At 40.5% G+C, this 19,416-nt stretch overlaps 1 pseudogene; it reads right to left on the reverse strand.

Annotated features, from left to right (window-relative positions):
* LOC149469841 (multidrug and toxin extrusion protein 2-like) overlaps positions 1-19,416 on the reverse strand; it is a 90,320-nt pseudogene that overhangs the window by 67,553 nt on the left and 3,351 nt on the right.

The following is a 19,416-nucleotide window of genomic DNA, read 5'->3' on the forward strand; positions in this document are numbered from 1 at the left end:
GACCGCAAATTCCGTTAAATTTAATTAATCTTTTTTTGTCTATCCCTTTGTGCCTAGATGATATCTGATGCCCTTTATATCCTCTACAACTGTTTTGGACGTGTAGGCCAATTAAGATCTTTTTTAGGTCATTTTCTCCTAGCACCGTGAGCTTTCACATCCAGGGTGATCCATTGCGTCCTATATATATATATATATATATATATATATATATATATATATATATATATTTACATGTGTATATATTTGATTAAATACCTTGTATTGGATATATTAAGGTTGTGTGGTAATTAAACAATTTTCCTTTGATATACCTTTAGACTGCCTTGGCGGTAGAAATTTCCTCAAAAAATCTCCCCTGAAGAAGACCGTGAGGGCAAAACATGTAGGGAGTAACTACACTTGCCTAACCAAGTTTGAATCTCAGTTGGTATTCTTAGAATTGAAATTGTTTTTATGTTTCTGTATTTTTTCCTTTCTTGTGTTTTTTACCAAAATACGAAATAAAAATTATAACTTTTAATGTGTGGTATTCATGTCTATGCACCCTGAGAGTCCCATCTTCTCTATTGAATATTTGAAATTTTAAGGGATGTGGTGCAATAATCATATTGGGTCACTCGTTCACCACTTCACTGTTTCTAAGTGCTACCAAAGGTTGTTGCCCACAGTAACCAAATGCAAATGTCAAAGGCAGAACAAGAGATAAGCAAGTATTCAGAAATGCAGCTGAGGTCAGGACAATCAGCATACCAATGAAGTAAGGACAAGAAAGTTTAGCAATTGAAGTCAAACTTAAATGCAAATAACCATAATCATGAGCTAATAAACCACTCTGAGTTTTTCTATTTATTTAAAAAGTAAGCTGAACCAATCATAATGCACACTGATGACCTTTTGCCCAAGTCCCTGCAGGTGAACAGGCTACCTGAACCTTAAAAGGGGATTCTGCATCAAGAGCCAGTAGAAGGAGCCAAAGAGTATTGGGATCCTGGAAATATAGCAGATAGATCTGAGTGAAAGTATCCATAGAATGTAGAAACACACCTGCTAACAAAACTCCAATATCATAGCTCCACCATTCAATGCAAAGCATCAGTGTGCTGGGGATAGCAAAGCGTAAGTATATATTCCACTCCTGAAGACAGTCTTTGGACCATCATGAGAAGACAAAACAGCAGGGTGAACATGTACAGTATATCTAAATAAGCATACCAGTTGATGTAAAATGAATATAATAACAGCACTGCAGCATTGTGTTTGAAGTGTTGTAACCCTTTATGGCAGTGCAAGGCCATGCCACTGTGTAAAATAGCAGTCTGGGCCACGTTTTCTAGAAAGTAGATACACTGAGTGCACAGGCATGCAGGTTGCTTAAATAATCAGGTAGGAGGATAGCTCGGGCTCCCATTTTGGAGACACCTCCCAGAGTGAGAGACAGAAGATGCATGCAGCACCAACCTGTGTAGGTCAAGACAGAGAGAGGCACAAGCCTGTAAGAGATGGTTTGAAGGAAACAGCAGCAGGGAAGCTGCAGGACAAAGGACACTGAGCTGCGGTACAGCGTTGTGTGCATGAGCACTGGGACTGTGGGATTGAAGGTCAGCAGGACCAAGGCAGGAGGCCTGAGCCACAGGACCAATACTGAGAGCCAGTAGGCTTGAATGTTGATTTCTTTATCACAATGATGGTGAAAACACCCTGCATGGGATACCTTGCTTTGTGAACTTTTGCTTTCTTTTAAATAAAAGTGGGCAGAAAAAGCCCTAACAAATATCTCTGCTGTGAAGGAAACTCACTGTTTGGGCGGTACCAATGAGCTAAGTCACCCCAAATCATCACACCTTTAATTGCCAAATATGTAACCTTAGAATAAGCCTGTGCATTGCCTCTGCAGTCAGGCCAGTTATTTATATTTACCTTACTTTTGTTCCCCCACCATTATGTTTGACTGCCAGGAGTGAGGACAAGAAGCCCTGTGCAAGCTCCAAGTCAAAACTTAGCATAGCAGGACTAAGGAGACTCTGCCTTCGGCATTTGATAGTGCTAGGTGCCTGACTTGAACAACCAACAACCAGTTCTGTCATTCGGGACATGAGATCACGAGTCACATGTTTACCAAAAGCTAGATGTATTGGGTATTTTTCTTCACTCTCAGGTGTTGAATGAAGTGTCACCACTATAGTGAATCTGTTGCTTTGACTTGCAAAACTACAATGTTTTTTGATCAATTTTATTTAATTAAGTTTGAATTTTCAAACGTATAAATTATTATGTATATCTATATATTACTACTTGTACTAAATGATAATTGTTAAAATACACTTTGCAGAAAGTCAGTACCCTTTTGTTCTAGGCACTCCACTATTCAGTGCTGGTTTCTGTCTTGACACTGATCGACACTTGCAGATTAAGAAGCGGTAGCAATAAAGTAAACCTATTGCTTGATTAAAGAATACTATTTCAATGTAACTACATAACATACCTCCCCATGTTTCCACATGCACTTTTTTACCAACTATGTACAGAAAAAGTGACAGTGCCATTGCCCACTGAGAAATTGCATTTGCCGAAGCTGAACCTCTGAAAAAATGAAATATACAATTAACATATTGCCAAAGTGGTACATTCATTATTTTTATATGCATATATTAGGCAATTCACTAAGTAAATACAAAAAACACATTTGATTAAAGTGGACCTTGCAGGAAAATGCAAGCTTCATTTACACTGTCCAGGCCTCCTTCCCTTTAAAATAAATTGCCTAACTTTAGTAATTTGAAAGTGTACCTATGAAGAAAAAAGATAGATTTATACTTACCTTACTCTTCTCTTCCACCCTTGGTACCTGGGCGAGGATGATGTTACAATCCTTCAAGACAGATAATGGAGAATATAGAGCACCTGAAATCTCACCAGAAGATGCTCTTGCAATGAACTGAAGTGTCATCTTGTGAGATTTCTTCTGCTCTGTATTCCCCAGGAATCTTGGAATGACAGGGACATCACACCTAGCGATAACAGAGATGGGGGGGTAGGTAGCTATAACTGTAACTTTTTTTGGTTTACATGTACATTTTGGAATTACTAATATTACATGATTTTAAAAGAGAAGAGGGCCGAATTATATGCGGGCAATGCATGGTGTGTGCTTTAAATATTAGTAATATAGCATCTTGCAAACATAGCAACACATACATTTAGAATTGGAGCAAGCATGGTTCTCTGTATTTTCTTTCTCATCTCTCCATTCCATAACCCATTTGCTTAAAGAGCATCTAAACCTAGTTTGTGTTTGACAATCATCACATCCCAAATAGAATAATTGTGTTAAAGCTTTACATTACTAGTTAAAATAATGTTGAAATGCTCAGAAACACCTGAATTTCAACTTGGCTGGGTCTTGGTCCCTATTATTCTACATCTACACCTAAAGTATAAAGTTATAGCAAACCTGCTATAAAAGAAGCCTAAAGGCTACCATTGCCGACCTTTCCTTCTCTGAAAGTCAAATTGTCATTCTCACTCTCTCCATGTTTAGTACTTTCAGTCAATTTCCTGGTGCACAGATTAAGATTTATGACTTCTCTAGTATTACAGATCTACAAATGAAGCCTAGAATGTTGGTGCCAGTGAGTCAGTACAACAGACAGGCAGCTAGTATTTTCAGAGAGAGGTAAGCAGACTCCAAATACAACAAATGCTAGAGCTCAACTGGTAAATGCCTTTATTGTTAAAAGCCCATTGATAAGATAGTGGTGCCAAAGCTTATGTGTTTCTGCTAAGCACCCTTAGTCATATCTTCTGTGGAAGCCACCGTATTTCTATCAAGAAAGGTTTACCATAGCCTAAATGATTATTATTATTATTATTATTATTATACAGGACTTGTATAGCTCCAATAGTTTGCTCAGCGCTTTACAATATAAAGGTAGACAATACAGCAATGATACAGTTCAATACAAGAGGGTAAGGAGGGCCCTGCTCTTGGGAGCTTACAATCTAATAGGGAGAGTCTGGTGGTACAAAATGTAATAACTGGGGGGGATGGTCATGAGTTAAAAGGTGCATCTTCCTCCAGTCTGATCACTGTCTATAAACACATTATCTATCTATCTATCTATCTATCTATTTATCTATCTATCTTTCTATCTATCTATCTATCTATCTATCTATCTATCTATCGTCTGCAGTGCTACTGTTCATTTGTGAAATGACTTGGGGAAAATTTTTGGTAAAATGATTGTCTCAGTGTACCAATAAAACTTAAATATATGTGACATACTCACTCCACTCCCATCTTAAAGACATACATGAAAATAGCATTGACAACAGCATTGATGATGTTTACTGCTATACCAGTAAAAAACTGAGGCCATATAATACCCTAGCAGAAAAAAATGTATGTTTGTGTCATTCTACATGGAAACAAACTCCTTAAAAATAATACAAAAACAGGTTTATCAGTAGAGCAAACTGCAACCCATAGCAACTCACATTTTAATCCAGTGAATTTTAAAGCCTAAAACCTTCAAAATCGTGAATACAAGATACACTCTATGTAGTGTATGTGTATAAATACAATAAATCAATAAATCGTCACCAAACACTATCTGAAAGGCATTATCTGGTGAGTCTCTGTCTAAGAGGTGGAGGCATTGAGCACATTGGAGTCGTATTACACAAAAATATTTGCAACTGAATATACACTTATGGATAACAGATATTGGAATGACCTACTGAAGTTGGATGAATGGTTTTAATTGTATATTTTGGAAGAACTTTGTTTTCTATGGATTTCATTATATACATTACTGAGTGATATGTGGTTATAATATTCACTATGTTGAAGGTTTTATGTATCAGGGTGTTTAATGTGGCAGCAGTGTGATTATGTAGCCAGGAGCTAGGCTACAGCAATATGGAGAAAAAGACATTGCCTTTCATTTTTCTCTCCCTCTACCTAGATACTTATGTTATGCTGCACCATTCTCCTTTGGCCATCAGGGGGAGTGCTGAAGACAAGCAAGCCCATAGACTTCTATGCAGAGTGCTGAGAATCCTGGGACTTGTCGTTTGAAACAGCAGCTATAAATTGGGGAATATATATTGGGGCCATTTGACTACTTACACTACAGATCCAAATATCAATCCAAAGGTTGAGGCAAAGAGCAGAGTACCCATCCTAATCAGTGGCTCATAGCACTACAAGTGTGGTGTATGTAGTACCAGTGGTGTATTTAGGTTTTCTGCTGCCCTAGGCAACACGAAAATCGGCTGCCCCCAAATTCCCCCCCCCCCAACGAGAGGGAGAAAGACACTCACCTTCACATCTCTAGACATCCCCTGCAATGAGAGTCAGGCTCTGCATACACCATCAAGCAGCCCTCAGCCTCTATTGAATCCCACCTGGTCCCCATGCTGCCTGTGTTCCTTCTTTTGTATCTTCTTCCGGTGGGCGGTGCTGCCCCCTGAAACAGCTACCCTAGGCAAATGCCTTGTTTGCCTTGTGGTAAATACACCACTGTATAGTACACATAATACACAGTGAGACTTTTTTTGGTATTGGGGGTATTTTGTAGGAGTGCAAAGTTTAAAGCATGTTTGCATGTTTTGTGCCATGCTTTTCTATGGTTAAAAAGACTATGCAAACAAAAATAAATAGGAAAAATGCAAAAAGTGAAAAACATAGAAGTATGAACAGATGATGGTAGAGCCAAATTATTTATCAAGTCTGTATCTATGGTAAAAACATAAACTGTTAGGGATTTAAGGACCCCAAGCACCAAAGCATGAGATTAATCAATCATCCTATAGAGAAGATCTGCTAATTATGTTGATGCTAAATAAGCACAAATACAAATTTAAAATGGTTAAATTAGAGAAATGACTGCAACTGAAACTAATATGTTAGCTACAGAAAATTTACTTGATTTTGCAAATATCTGAATTGCAGCTGATGAAGAAATACTGCCTGTGGTAAAAATTGGAAGCATATAAAGTACAATTTAGTACATACACAGTGCAACAGAAAGAAGGATTATATTGCTGTCTGTGCCCCTACTGGGTAAGATTTCCAATCACTTCTTGTCCAAGTGATAGTGATCCCTGAGAAAAGAACTGAGGGTACGGGCTCATGTCAATGGGCAATGTTTTCCTGCAGTTGATATACATTTGAAATGCACATCAAATTCAGTTCTGCAAACTTAAGATACCATAAAATTTATTTAGGGACACTGGAATTTCAGAATTGTGAAACCCTTAGGTTATATGCTGCAGCCTGCAGACGTTTGGACATTGACAAACTGAAACAAACAGCTCCTGAATAACCCTGGCTTTAACTGTCATGCCTTGGTTTTGTGAGCAAGCTGTAAATAAGGCTTAGAGACTTGTCTTGCTCAATAGACTTCAAGAAAAAGATTTTCCAGGAAGTTCAGAAAATCTTATTTTCTTTACTGTCCATTGAGAGACATAGCAATTCAGGAATTCTGAAACAGCTGGGTCTGCATTAACCAGAAGTATCAAAGCCTGAATCTGAACTTGAAGAGGTGAAGTTCCCAACAGGACAGGGGTCCCCCTAATGATCCAGGGGAAGTTAGGGGATCGATTTCATGCTCAGACCAGGACAAGATTGCAAAAATTAGATGTAGCATCTCCCTAGAAAAGCTTCATAGGTTGGGTTATTCAAATTTAGTTTCTTTTCCTGATTAGAACTCTTTCACATGGACGGACTCCACCAGCGGATCGGCCTGCTCAGTAGGGGAATCTGTCCACTGATCCCCAATGAGCAGGCAGATGACAGGTCCGTGTCCACTCTGCTTATGCAGAGCGGACATGGACACAGCCAGCTTTCCTCTATGGGGCGGTCGGATGTAAACAGATCCCCCATCCATCTGTTTTTAGTGGATCAGATGCAGACAGATGTAATCAGACACATGTCCATTTACATCCGCCGCTCCATAGAGGGCAATGGATGGTCTGATTGGGTAAGCCTGAAAAATGGATAGGTGGACCTGATCGCTCATGTGTGACAGGGGCCTTAGTGTTCTGAAGTATCCCACAGCTTCCCTAAGCCCCATCCAAGTTATTATGTAATATACTTTAAAAATGGAAACCCCTAGGCTGTTTTCTGAGCCAGAGAAGCAAATGTGGGAACCTGGGACACAACTCAGCAGCCCTTGCAAGGGGCTACTACATAAGTATAAAAAGCCTAGAGTTTTTCACAGTAGAGTTGAGGAAAAGGTTTGTAAGTTTTGTTTTGTACTTGTAATACATCCTGTCTCTTGTGCTTATGACCTTTGGAAAAAATATACACATTTTCTATTTAATTTGTTTGTAATTGTTTAACCAGTGGTAAGGGGTCCTGACGAGAGGGGCAACATCAAAGGAGTGCTCTGTGTTTATGGGTTCAGCTGCAAAGAGGTTTGAGTTTTCTAATTGTCAGACAAGAACATTTTTCATAAATTGGCCAAGGGCAGGCAGTGTTCAGGCACACCTGAATGACAGACATAGGTCAGGGCTGATGGTGTTCAGGCAAAAGATTAAGGCAGCCTATAGATTAGTCAGTTTTTGTATTCTGACAGCAGCATAAGAATTCGCAGATCAGAGGGGGTGGTTGTACAGAAGTGGATCAGTAGATCCACTTCTGTACAACCCCAGTGCCCATATATGCATTGAAATTCGGCCAATCTCTGCTAAACTGGCCGAATTTCAATCCATGTATGGGCAGCTTAAGGCAGGCTACAGACAGAAAAATAACAGGGACATTGACTGAGCCAGGGATTTATATACTGTACATGTTTCAAAACCCCCAGACATGCAGAAAGTTTTGGTTCAGGCATTGATATGGTCTATTGTGCTTAAGTTGTACTTGCTGCCTAGTAAGTTTACAAGCAGGCTAAAGTGCTGCACTTTCTAACTGTTGCCAGCAAAGAGTATGGATATTCACCAAATTATTGCAATCCTAGCCTAAATAGAAAAACACCACCATAAAAGCAGACTATGCACACGGAGAGCAGACCGCTGCCCCAGTGGAAGCTACTAGTTCCTTTCCGCTGCTGTAAATTCTCCCACTGCCACATTTTCCATCAAAAATAATGGTATGTAAATTGCATGGATTGGTGTTTTTTAATTATTTCACTGTTGTGCATTACGGCACATAATTTGTTTTGTTTGTTTATTTTTTTTTTTTAATTCTGGTGTGCTTACCATTTGCTACTCACATCCGTAAGGCCAGTTGAAATAGAATTCTATAAACTGCTTTCAGGGTGGCATCATCATTAATGCATGTTTCAGTGCAGAGCTATACACACGCTAGCACATTGTGGTGCCCTTCTTTTTCAATGGTACCCTGATGCACTAAGGCGACGCACTTCTGGCACACATGCATTGTAATAGACCACAATACATGGTAACATAGTACTGCCCCTTCTGGTGTACTGCGTTGGAAAAAATGGCATCATTGATGTCACATGGGGTGGGATCACATGCTTGATGTCCCCGGCTGGCCCCGCCCCTTACCTATTTAAGAACTGTCAGAGAGAGACTCACTGCATAAGGCTGGTAGCCTCTGTCTAGAGCGGAGCTTTTTTTTTCTTCTTTTTTCTGGTCGCCGTGATTGACGTTGGATCTACTTCGGGGGACATTGTTTTAATAAAGGACTTGTCAAAGACCCTGTACTGTGTTTTTTTACACTACACTTTTGCTTTTTTTGTGAATTAGTAACGATACCATGTACCGCATACTCATTCACGTAGGGGGGGGCAGGATCTGGGGGCTTCCAGATTCTGATAATCCCCCCTCCCGCAGACCCCCACAACCACCGGCCAGGGTTGTGGGGAAGAGGCCCTTGTCCCCATCAACATGGGGGGCCCCCTGCCCCAAAGCACCCCCCCATGTTGAGGACATGTGGCCTGGTATGGTTCAGGAGGGGGGGGCGCTCGTCCCCCCCCTTTCCTGACCTGCTGGGCTGCATGCTCGGATAAGGGTCTGGTATGGATTTTAGGGGGAACCCCACGCTGTTTTTTTTTTAAATTTCAGTGTGGAGTTACCCCTTAATATCCATGCCACACCCAAAGGGCTTGGTGTGGATGGCAGGGGGGACCCTGCGCCGTTTTTTATTTTTACATTTTGGTGTGGAGTTACCCCTTAAGATATATACCAGACCCGAAGGGCTTGGTGTGGATGGGAGGGGGGACCCCATGCTGTTTTTTTTATTTATTATGGTGCTGGTTTTTAAATGTAATTTTCCCTTTTTTTTCTTCACTATAGCTCAGAAATTCAGCTGTCACTTCCCCCAGCTAAAAGAGAAAGTTTTCTTGGAATTTATATCCCTAAAGGAAACAATGTTTACTTTGAGTTTATTAAAAGATACAAAGTTTGCTGTAACTTCGGGGAAAGTGACTTCTAAGCTTGTGAACTATAGTGAAGAAAAAAAAAAGGCTGGCATTTGCATTTGAAAATCAGCGCCGACATGCACTTTGTATTGCGAAAAAAAATTATTAACAATTGTGGAAACCGAGGCATTATTTTCAATGGATTTTCATTCGTAAACCGAAAATTACGTTAACCGAGGCGTTGGTGAACCGAGGTACGCCTGTATTAGTATTGCAATCCTTTGTATTGGGATACATAGAACCAACATACATCTGAATTGGCAACATAGCACAACATTTGTGTCACATTGGAGATATCTGGCTAGTTACACTGACCTTGCCCAGGGACTTAGGGTTGATTCACACCACAGAAATACAGGTGGGTTTAGTGTTTAACAGCTCCATGGATGAGTGGTTAGCACTGCTGCTTCACAATACTAGGGTTGTTGGTTTGAATCCCAACCATGGCAATGAATTTGCATGATCCCCATATGACTACTCTAATATACATGGGATGGTGGCAGCATCTTTGCTTTCTGTCTAAATGATCCCTAGAATGTGAATTAGAATGAGGCCTTGTTTGTTCAAACACCTTTAAAGTTGCACCTTATGTGAATGTCAAACGATGAGATAAGGGCCTGGACTAATGATTGATTGGATAATGCTGGTTTGCACTCCACCCCCTTTTGGGAAGGTTTGTCAAACCATGAGAAGAGTGAGCAAGAGAGAAAAGGATTAATAAAATAATGGCATGGAGTCCCCCCCCCACCAAATCATAACAGACCCTTATCCGAGAATGCAGATACCGCATGCCTTCAAAGATTTATTTCCCTTGTTGAATTGCCTACCTGGTTCACACTAGCTGCGATTTAAAATTGTGCTTTTTGTTGGCAATTTTACCGTATTTTCTGTAGATTTACCAATGAGTTATTGCGTTTTCAATTGTGTTTTGCATTGCGATTTCTATTTTAGTCTATATGTGCAATCGCTACAAAATGCTGAAAAGGTTAGACAAGAACTACTTTTGAAATTGTGCTGCAGCAAATCACTTATGTTAAGACACTCACATCCACATTCATTAGATCGGATATCAGGTACAATTTCAATTCCCAAATCGCACCTGAAATTGTGCACCCTGGATGAGACTTGGCATGCGATTTGCATGACATGCGACTTGCAAATTGTATGTCAAGTCGCACCCTATTGTCTGCTATTAGAGCAGTCACATGGGTGCGTTTCTGACACTGATTTCTAAAGTAGTACATGTACTACTTTTGTGGCGATTTGCATAGATATCTGTGTCAGATGTCTTGCAAATTGCAAGGAAATCAGCATCTTCACTGTACGTCGCACAATTTCTAAATTGGCTTTGATGTGACCGGGGTGTAAGGCCTTTTTATGTTTGATTTCCTGAGTGTTTTTCCGATTTATGGGAAATGCCGCATACTAGCAAAAGTGAATTGACATTTTCAGTATTGCATGCGAGATGTGGTCATGTGACTGTCTTAACTCATGCGATAATCTGGAGTGAATTGTGCCCATAGTGCCAAGAAATATTGCCAATAGGGTTCCCTTTCACATTCCTGTTCAATGTTCTGTTGTATGCTGCACAGGTACAGTTCATTATTAATGGACATAATCCCAACCATATTCCTGTGAAATCTAAATGATAAAATTGTACTGAGTTCATAAATAAAGCTGTGTGTGTAATTGAGGTCTTGGGGCTCATTCGCATGGGTGCTGTGGCCTGTAGAGTGGGAATCAGTGGTTTGTTTTTGAGGCTATCGCCGTTTTCAGGCAAACTCTGTTACACTATGGAAATGCTGCAGGTCATAATTTGACAAGCGTATGGGGGCAGGTGTACAGCCCTGAACACAGACAGTGAACATTCAGGGCCACTTCCCCACGCCTTCACACCTGTCAGATTAAAACCTGTGTTCATACAGCTGCTGTGTCCCCATAGTGTAACAGGTGGCTCTAGCCACATGAACAACCCAGTCATTCATGCTGTACAGGCCAGAGGACCTGTGTGAATGGGGCATTTTTTACTTTTTTGTTTCCTCAGCTCATTAATTTCAATGGGCTGCCTAATGTGTGGGAACATGCAAAAATACTGCAGGCATATTATTTTAAAAGTGTGTTGCACCTAACCGCACAGTAGTGTGGTGCCATGCGTTTTGGTGGCTGTGAATGGGTCTGTTTTTAATTGGCATGTGTAGGTGCAATGACGTTTTTATCATGGTACCTGCGCACATCTGCAAAGGGCATTGCATTTCTTTGCTGTGCTGGAAAATGTGTGTTCTTGCATGCATTTCTGCACCACCAATGGTGTGAACAAGTCTTAAGGGCCAGTTTACACTATAGAAACAGTCTAGATGTGTTCCTGGTGCGTTTTTGCATGCCCTTTTGGTATGCATGTTTAGTGTGTTCCAGTACATTTTGGATGTGTTTTGGACACGTTGCATTGCATTTTTGTATCCCTTCCACTTAGTTTTTTCTACTTTCTTTTTATTCAATTTAATTAGGGACGTGTGCGTTTTAGTACATTCAAGGGCGTTTCAATGCGTTCCAGTACAGTTCTGTGCATAAACAATGCAATGTGGTCAACTTTGTTTACAGCACCTGCAATGCACTGAAAATGCAAGCGCTGATGTGAATTATGACATTGACAACCATATAACCTTCTTTTTGATGCCGAAAAAGCAACTAAAACACATGTAGTGTGAACTGGCCCTAAAGATTATTAGAAGTAAGGGAACGGGACTGACCAGGAATTGTGAATTAAATCAGACGAGTAGTGAGATACAATCAGCAATCGTATAATAATGTGAGATCTGAGCTGTAGATGATAGAAAATGAGACACATTCACTTGATCAGTAAATAAATAGTTAAAAAGAGTGGGGCGGTGATCCATAGATTTGCATATGCGACAGGTGATGATGGGGTGGGGGAGGAGGTCAAGTTGTATAAGGAGACAGGTTTAAAACAAGCTAAAAAAAATTACAAAGAAATATACACAGCATGAAACTTGCACATTTCCAACTTGTCAGAAGAACAGGACGCAGGTAAGAGTCACCCCCATTCCACTTTCTAGTCATTAGGCAAAATCTTAATTGATTGATCAATATTCCTGTCACTGACACAACCCAGAAAATTTATCTCCATTTTTTTAACATTCATAAATGTCAAGGAGCTTATAATCTAAGGGCAGAAACTCAGCCATGTACTAGGCCCAATTAACCTAACAGCATGTCTTTAGAGTTGGCAGAAACACATCCATACAGGGAAAGCATGCAAACTGAGATTCAGCCATGACTGGGATTAGAACCCATGACCAAAGTGCTGTAAGTTCTGAGTTCTAACCACTAAGCCACTATGAGAGACAGAATTTGAGTTCTAATGTAGAATAGTTACATTGTTTAAAAATGATAAAGCGAGCGCTGGTCAAATTACATTGACTACTAAAATGGTATTACACAAGATAAATATAAATATAGGTATAGATATAAAGGTAGCAGCTAGCATTCAGGGTATTGGCAACAGTCCCAGAATAGCGCTATAAATGCATGCTATCAATCATAAACGCATGTAAAATCCAAAAAGTGCAATAATTTATTTCAGGTACTTATATAGTGCTGTCAATTTATGCAGTGCTTTACACATATATTGTACGTTCACATCAGTCCCTAATCCTTAAGGGGCATACAATCTAAGGTCCCTAACTCACATTTATACTTACACATACTAGGAACAATTTGGAGAGGAATCAATTCACCTACCAGCATGTCTTTGGAGTGTGGGAGGAAACTGGAGTACTCGGAGGAAACCCAAGAAAGCACAGGGAGAACATGCAAGCTCCATGCAGGAGATGAGGTGCCATTGTCAGGAATTGAACCCATGACCCATTTACTGCAAGGCAGATGTGCTAACCATTAAGCCACTGTGTCGCCTCTTAATAATGATGTAAACTGGTAAATGGTGCTAAAAAAAAGTTCATATAATCATTCCTGAATAATGGAATGTCCTTTATGTTTACCTTTCACGAGTTCATACACTACTATCCCTCACGGAGAGACCACACGTGCCATTCATAGGCACTCTCTGAGTTGGTACTCTCACACGAAGGACATTCCATTATTCAGGAATGATTATCTGAACTTATTTTAGCACCATTTACCATTTTACATCATTATTGCAATTATTTGCACTTTTTGGATTTTACATGTGTTCATTATTGATCACATGTATTTATAGCACTGCACTATGACTTTAACATAGAACAGTTACATGATTAAAGAGAAGGAAGCTATATCATTATATTGGGAACTTAGAACTAGACATTCCAAATTATTTGAGATATAAGTGTGAAAATGTTTAACATTTGAAAATAGAATGTATGACATTCATTAGTAAATGCATTAGTTGTCTGATCATTTTGGAGAAACAGCAAACACAAAAAATAATAATTATAATATAGGTGTACTTTTTCATTTACATTCTAAGTATTCTCATATGCAAACAGAAAAACACCAAATGGGACTAAGCCTGCGCTTGTGCGCCACCTAGCCAACATATACGGTATTGCACCTAACAATGTGCCAGACGCGATTCCACATTTACTAATAGTAAAGTAGATGCTTTTCAATGAGATTGCTAGATGCCTCTCAGAAGACTGACAGGTCTTAATTGATTAATTGAGTCTGCCTGAATGTTCAGAGTCTGCTGGTAGACTCAATTCTTAGTAAATCAGGGCCTGCATGTCTCTTCTGGGCTCCACTTAATGCAGATCACATTGCAATACATTGCTTCTCAGCAGTGCTAGCCGTGAAGGTCACAGGGGTCATGGATTATGAACCTTGAAGCAAAAGGGTTAACGATGTTTTTCTGTTTGGTAAGCATATGTAAATCAATTAATGTCCATAGTCCATTTACATGGCCACAGATGGCCATACAATGTATGAAGGAGTAGGATTTCTGTGCTCAGGAGTCACATGTATATACAATGAATCACTGATAGGATGACATATGCTGCATTTGTATGAACATTGGCATGTTAACATCTGCACAGGGACAGATCTGTTTGCATACAGATTGCTCATCTCTCTGTTTGGATGTAAGTGTTTGCATGTGCGGCTACATGCACACACCTGTGAGTCTCGAGCACAAAATTCACGCTCCTTTGTATGCTGTATAGTAAAGTAAGCAGATTTTCAAAATTTAATCCAGGGACACTCTACTGGCCATGTCCACTTTTAACTACACCTGGAAAATCATATCCCCTATTCATAGCCATATCCACGAAAACAAATATATAAATGTTTTCAACAACAATATGAGAAACAACATTTAGCATGATTAGGATTATGAAAACCTGGGGCACCCTGGGACAGAAATCAGAAATAGGTTCTGTGGCATCCGTAGTGTATCATGGTAAATGGTGGGTACATTTTGCGCCTAACAGTGGGAGTGAGTTAAAGGGGGGTGAATAAACAGAACCAGTTCCTCTTCACTGTATACACTGCACAGATACGCTGCAGTCTTTGTATAAGCCGTTTGAAATTACTTAGACAGGTGCTGCCCCAGACTGGAGGGTTAGGGGTTAATGCTCTTCCTGGGTGTTTAGTTTGGCGGGCTATCTCCCACTGAGCCTGTGATATAAGAGGGACAGTGGTTCAGAAGAGACATTCCCAGAGGAGAATTGAGAGCCCATAACCCGTAAGAAAGTGTTTAAGGGAGAGGACCAGAGAGGAGCACCTGGGAGTAGTACAAGAATGTATAATAATAAAAAACAGCGCAAAAAATAAAGTCCACAATCATGCTTGAGTGCTCTAATAAAAAAATACGTGTAAAAGAAAAAGTCCAAAAAATATATACACCTTGTTCCAAATTATTATGCAAATGATATTTTTCTAATTTACCTAAATAATTGATGTATATAACAGTCAGCATAATTCTCATGTTATCAACTATTAAGAGTACAATTCACATTTTATTGAACAAACCTCCTAATGATAACAGTATTTTTTTTAAACATAAAACACAATGCACTGTTCCAAATTATTACGCACAGTAAGTTTCATAACACTTTATAGGTTGTAAAGAACTGAAAATTGTCATTTGTTGTGTTTGCAGCATATTTACTGAAATCAAAAGCTATTTCAATCAAACTTTTAACAACATTTTAACTTTTTAAACATTTTAACAGGTCACGTTACATTTTAACATAGGACCCCTTATTTGATAGCAGCTTCACAAGTCTTGCATCCATTAAACTTGTGAGTTTTTGGATAGTTTCTGCTTGAATTTGTTTGCAAGATGTCAGAATAGCCTCCCAGAGCTGCTGTTTGGATGTAAACTTCCTCCCACCCTCATAGATCTTTTGCTTGAGGATGCTCCAAAGTTTCTCAATAGGATTGAGGTCAGGGGAGGATGGAGGCCACACCATGACTTTCTCTCCTTTTATCCCCATAGCAGCCATTGATGCAGAGGTATTCTTTGCAGCATGAGATGGTGCATTGTCATGCATGAAGATGATTTTATTACAGAAAGAATAGTTCTTCCTTCTGTACCAGGGAAGAAAGAGGTCAGTCATAAACTCCACATACTTTGCAGAGGTCATCTTTATACCTTCGGGGACCCTAAAGGGGCTGACCAGCTCTGTTCCCATGATTCCGGCCCAAAATATGACTCCACCACCGCCTTGCTGACGTCGCAGCCTTGTTGGAACAGGGTGGCCGTCCACCAACCATCCACTACTCTATCCATCTGGACCATCCAGGGTTGCACTTAATAGTGTGATGATCACGCTTACGTTTTCGTGAAATATCTAATGTTTTCATACCTCGTCCAAGGCATTGAACTATTTCACTCTTTTCAGCAGCAGAGAGATCCTTTTTCTTCCCCATATTGCTTGAAAATGGCGTTCTGCTTAATAATGTGGAACACCCTCCTTTAGTAGTTTTTCCTTAAATTGGGCTCACCGGCCAATCTAATTATTACAGGTGTCCGAGATTGTTTTCAGTGATCAAAAGAGCCCTGACACACAATGCCATCCATGAGTTAAACTGTAAAAAAAAATATTTCATCTTTGTGACACTTAAATAGAATTTGCATAATAATTTGGAACGCAGTGTACAGTATCCCGTTCCTTTAAGACAAAAAATGATAACATCACGTGGTGCTCAGTGGACCCTCCCTTGTGTCTTTCACACTCACCATATATGATGGACTCCTAGCTTTTTGGGCTCAAGAGTCAAAAATGCTTATTTCTGGTGGAATGTGCTCACAGAGATATCCGGGATTCAATAGTGTGCTAGATCCATGGTTATGGAGTGTAGGTGCAATTCATCAATATGTTCCATAATTCACCATGCGGGCAAAAGGGAAGCAGACTTCCTTTTCTTTTACACGTATTTCTTTATTGGAGCACTCAAGCACAAATTATTTAAGATTGTGGACTTTATTTTTCATGCTGTTTTTATTATTATATGTGTTTATTATTGTATGTGATGGTGTTTTTGTACTTTTTGAACAACAGCATTGTTTACTAGAATTTGATCTATATATCATTTTTCACTTATTGTTTTTACACATAGAGGCATGGGTGATTTGTTGTATTTTAGTACAAGAATGTACTCTACTGCCTGGATGTAAAGTTGTCAGAACTTGGGGTTTGCCCCAAAGACACCAGCTGCTGGAGAATGCTTCTGATGGACTCTGTAATTCACTCCTCCTTTGCAGGTATGCCAGGACAGCACATAGCCTGAGTAGAATTAGGGACTTAGGAAAATACTGTGTCATGTGTTGTCTACACTTTATTCAGTAATGCATTGAAACCTTGCCTTTTGCCTGGTCTGAAGTTAGTCAAAGGGGTGTAATGCAAGTAACTGGCACAACTTTGCACTTAGTGTACAGCTTGGGTCACTAGCAGATGGGGTATAAGAGTAATCCTAGTGCAAGTTATACATGTGGTTTCAATGAGCAAAGAAGGTACAGTAAGCAAGCAGCCTGTTGTAAGCATGTACCTGTTATTGGTGGAATTGCCTCTTGCTGTGAGGGAGATGTCTGCACTTCCTACACCCCATTCTGTCTCCTACAGCAACCAGAACAGAACTGCATTGAAGAGGTCCCCATTCTGTACAGAGGTAAGGTTCAAGAGTTAAAATCAAATGCACATTGGAGCCCGTGATATGTGCATGGTGGGGTTCTGTGCTGCTACCAGGACCGGTAGTGGGAAATGCTGGACAGGTGGCTGTGGTTAGATGTACATTTACACTGGAACCCAAAAGTAACTGGAGGTCAACCATCTTAACATTGAGTATTCCCCCAGCCTGTCCCAAGGCATTGATGAAATGGCACTAAAGCAAAGGTACCCCATGTGTAGGAGAGTGACCCTGTCTCAGGTGCCTAGCGTAGCCCAAAAAAACTCACCCTGGGGTCAGCCTCTCATGTTCCCCAGAATTGGCGCCCAATGAGTTCATTGAAAAACATGGAGGACATGACCATCACCCCATCTGCCCTACTCTTGCAACATTTGTACTTACAAAATACTACTAATGGTGGGGACAAAAGAAATGTCCCTGCATCGGTGTCACTGAAAGGAAAAAATGCTTCCACATGAGTGTCATTGGGAGGAAAGAATTACACTGTATCATTGTCAATGAAAGGAAAAATGCCATTATGTCAGTGTCAATGGAAAGAAAAAATGTCACTGTGTGAATGTGAGGAAAAATGCTGTTGTGTCAGTGTACCTGGAAGAAAAAAAAAGGCAGTTGATAGTGAGATCAGGCAATTCATAGAAAGCAGTTGATGGTGGGAATAGACGTATTGAAGGAGGCAATTGATGGTGAGGACAGATAGTACATACAGGTCAGTTAATGGTGAAGATAGGCAATACAGAGGGGACAGTTGATGGTGGGGACAAAATAGCATAGAGGGGGCAATTGATGGTGGGGACAGGCAGTGCAGAGGGAGGCAATTGAAGTAGGGATAAGTAGTAAAGAGAGAGCAGTTGACAGTGGGGACAGGCAGAACAGAGAGGGTAGGTTATGTTGGGGATAGTCAACACAGAAGGGGCAGCTGATGGTAGGGATAGGCAGTAGAGAAAGGGGCAGTTGATGGTGGGGACAGGCAGCACAGAAAAGTCAGTACACAGAGAGGGCAGTACTCGGATGGTGGGGAGAGGCAGTACAGGAGAATAAGTTGGCGGTGGGACAGTGTCTAAGACCACCTTTAAGATCAGTTATAAGGGACAGGATTATAGCAGCAAATCATGCATGGGAGTGTCATATTTCTATCACACTCAGGAGTCGCTGCAATACTGTCCAGGTCCTTTCCCAGACTTTGCCCTGCAGCCAGGCACAAGGTAGTTTCACAGTCAAGTTCACGAGTCGGTCGTTGTCTTCAATGATCAGTGTAGGGAGGGTGTTTTTTGCTTTATTGTTGGAGAACCAGGACAGGGAGAAGGGAATTTAGTAGGCCTCATTTTAGTTGTGTGCTACAATACCCCTCATTCTGTGAATGCGGGGTGTACAAGTGACCTCTGCTTTTGGAGTATGCAGGTGGCCTTCCTGCTTTGGTTCATTCTGGTGTGGTGCACTTGTGGCCCCATGCCCGGATATGAGTGCTGCTTGCGTCACTTCCAGGGTCTTTCGTTACACATGCTCCAGCATGGAATACATCGGTCCGTGGTCCTTTCTGGATGTGATGTTGGTCCGGGTTCATGTGTCACTTCCGGGCCATTGCCCTGTGTGATACTAGATCCCGTGGGTGGGTGGTCTTGGTTCCGGCAATGCCCACTGCAGGATCGGGAGGGGTCCTAATTTAGGATCCCCTTTCGCTTCGGCTCACGGGAGAGATGGAGCCATCCACCTCACCTGGGTCCAGGACTTTGGATTGGTCCCTGCTCGGAGGATGTGGGTGGTACACATGTGCAGAACAAAAAAACTTAGTTTTCATCATAAAAAGTGACAAACATAAATAAATACACAAACACAGTTTTTGACAAGTCATTTATGTAAAAAAAAAACAATAACAATGTCC

Source organism: Staurois parvus, unplaced genomic scaffold, assembly GCF_062004578.1.
Source record: "Staurois parvus isolate SC_StPar_1 unplaced genomic scaffold, SC_StPar_1.0 ptg000058l, whole genome shotgun sequence".
In the NCBI taxonomy this organism is placed as follows: Eukaryota; Metazoa; Chordata; class Amphibia; order Anura; family Ranidae; genus Staurois; species Staurois parvus.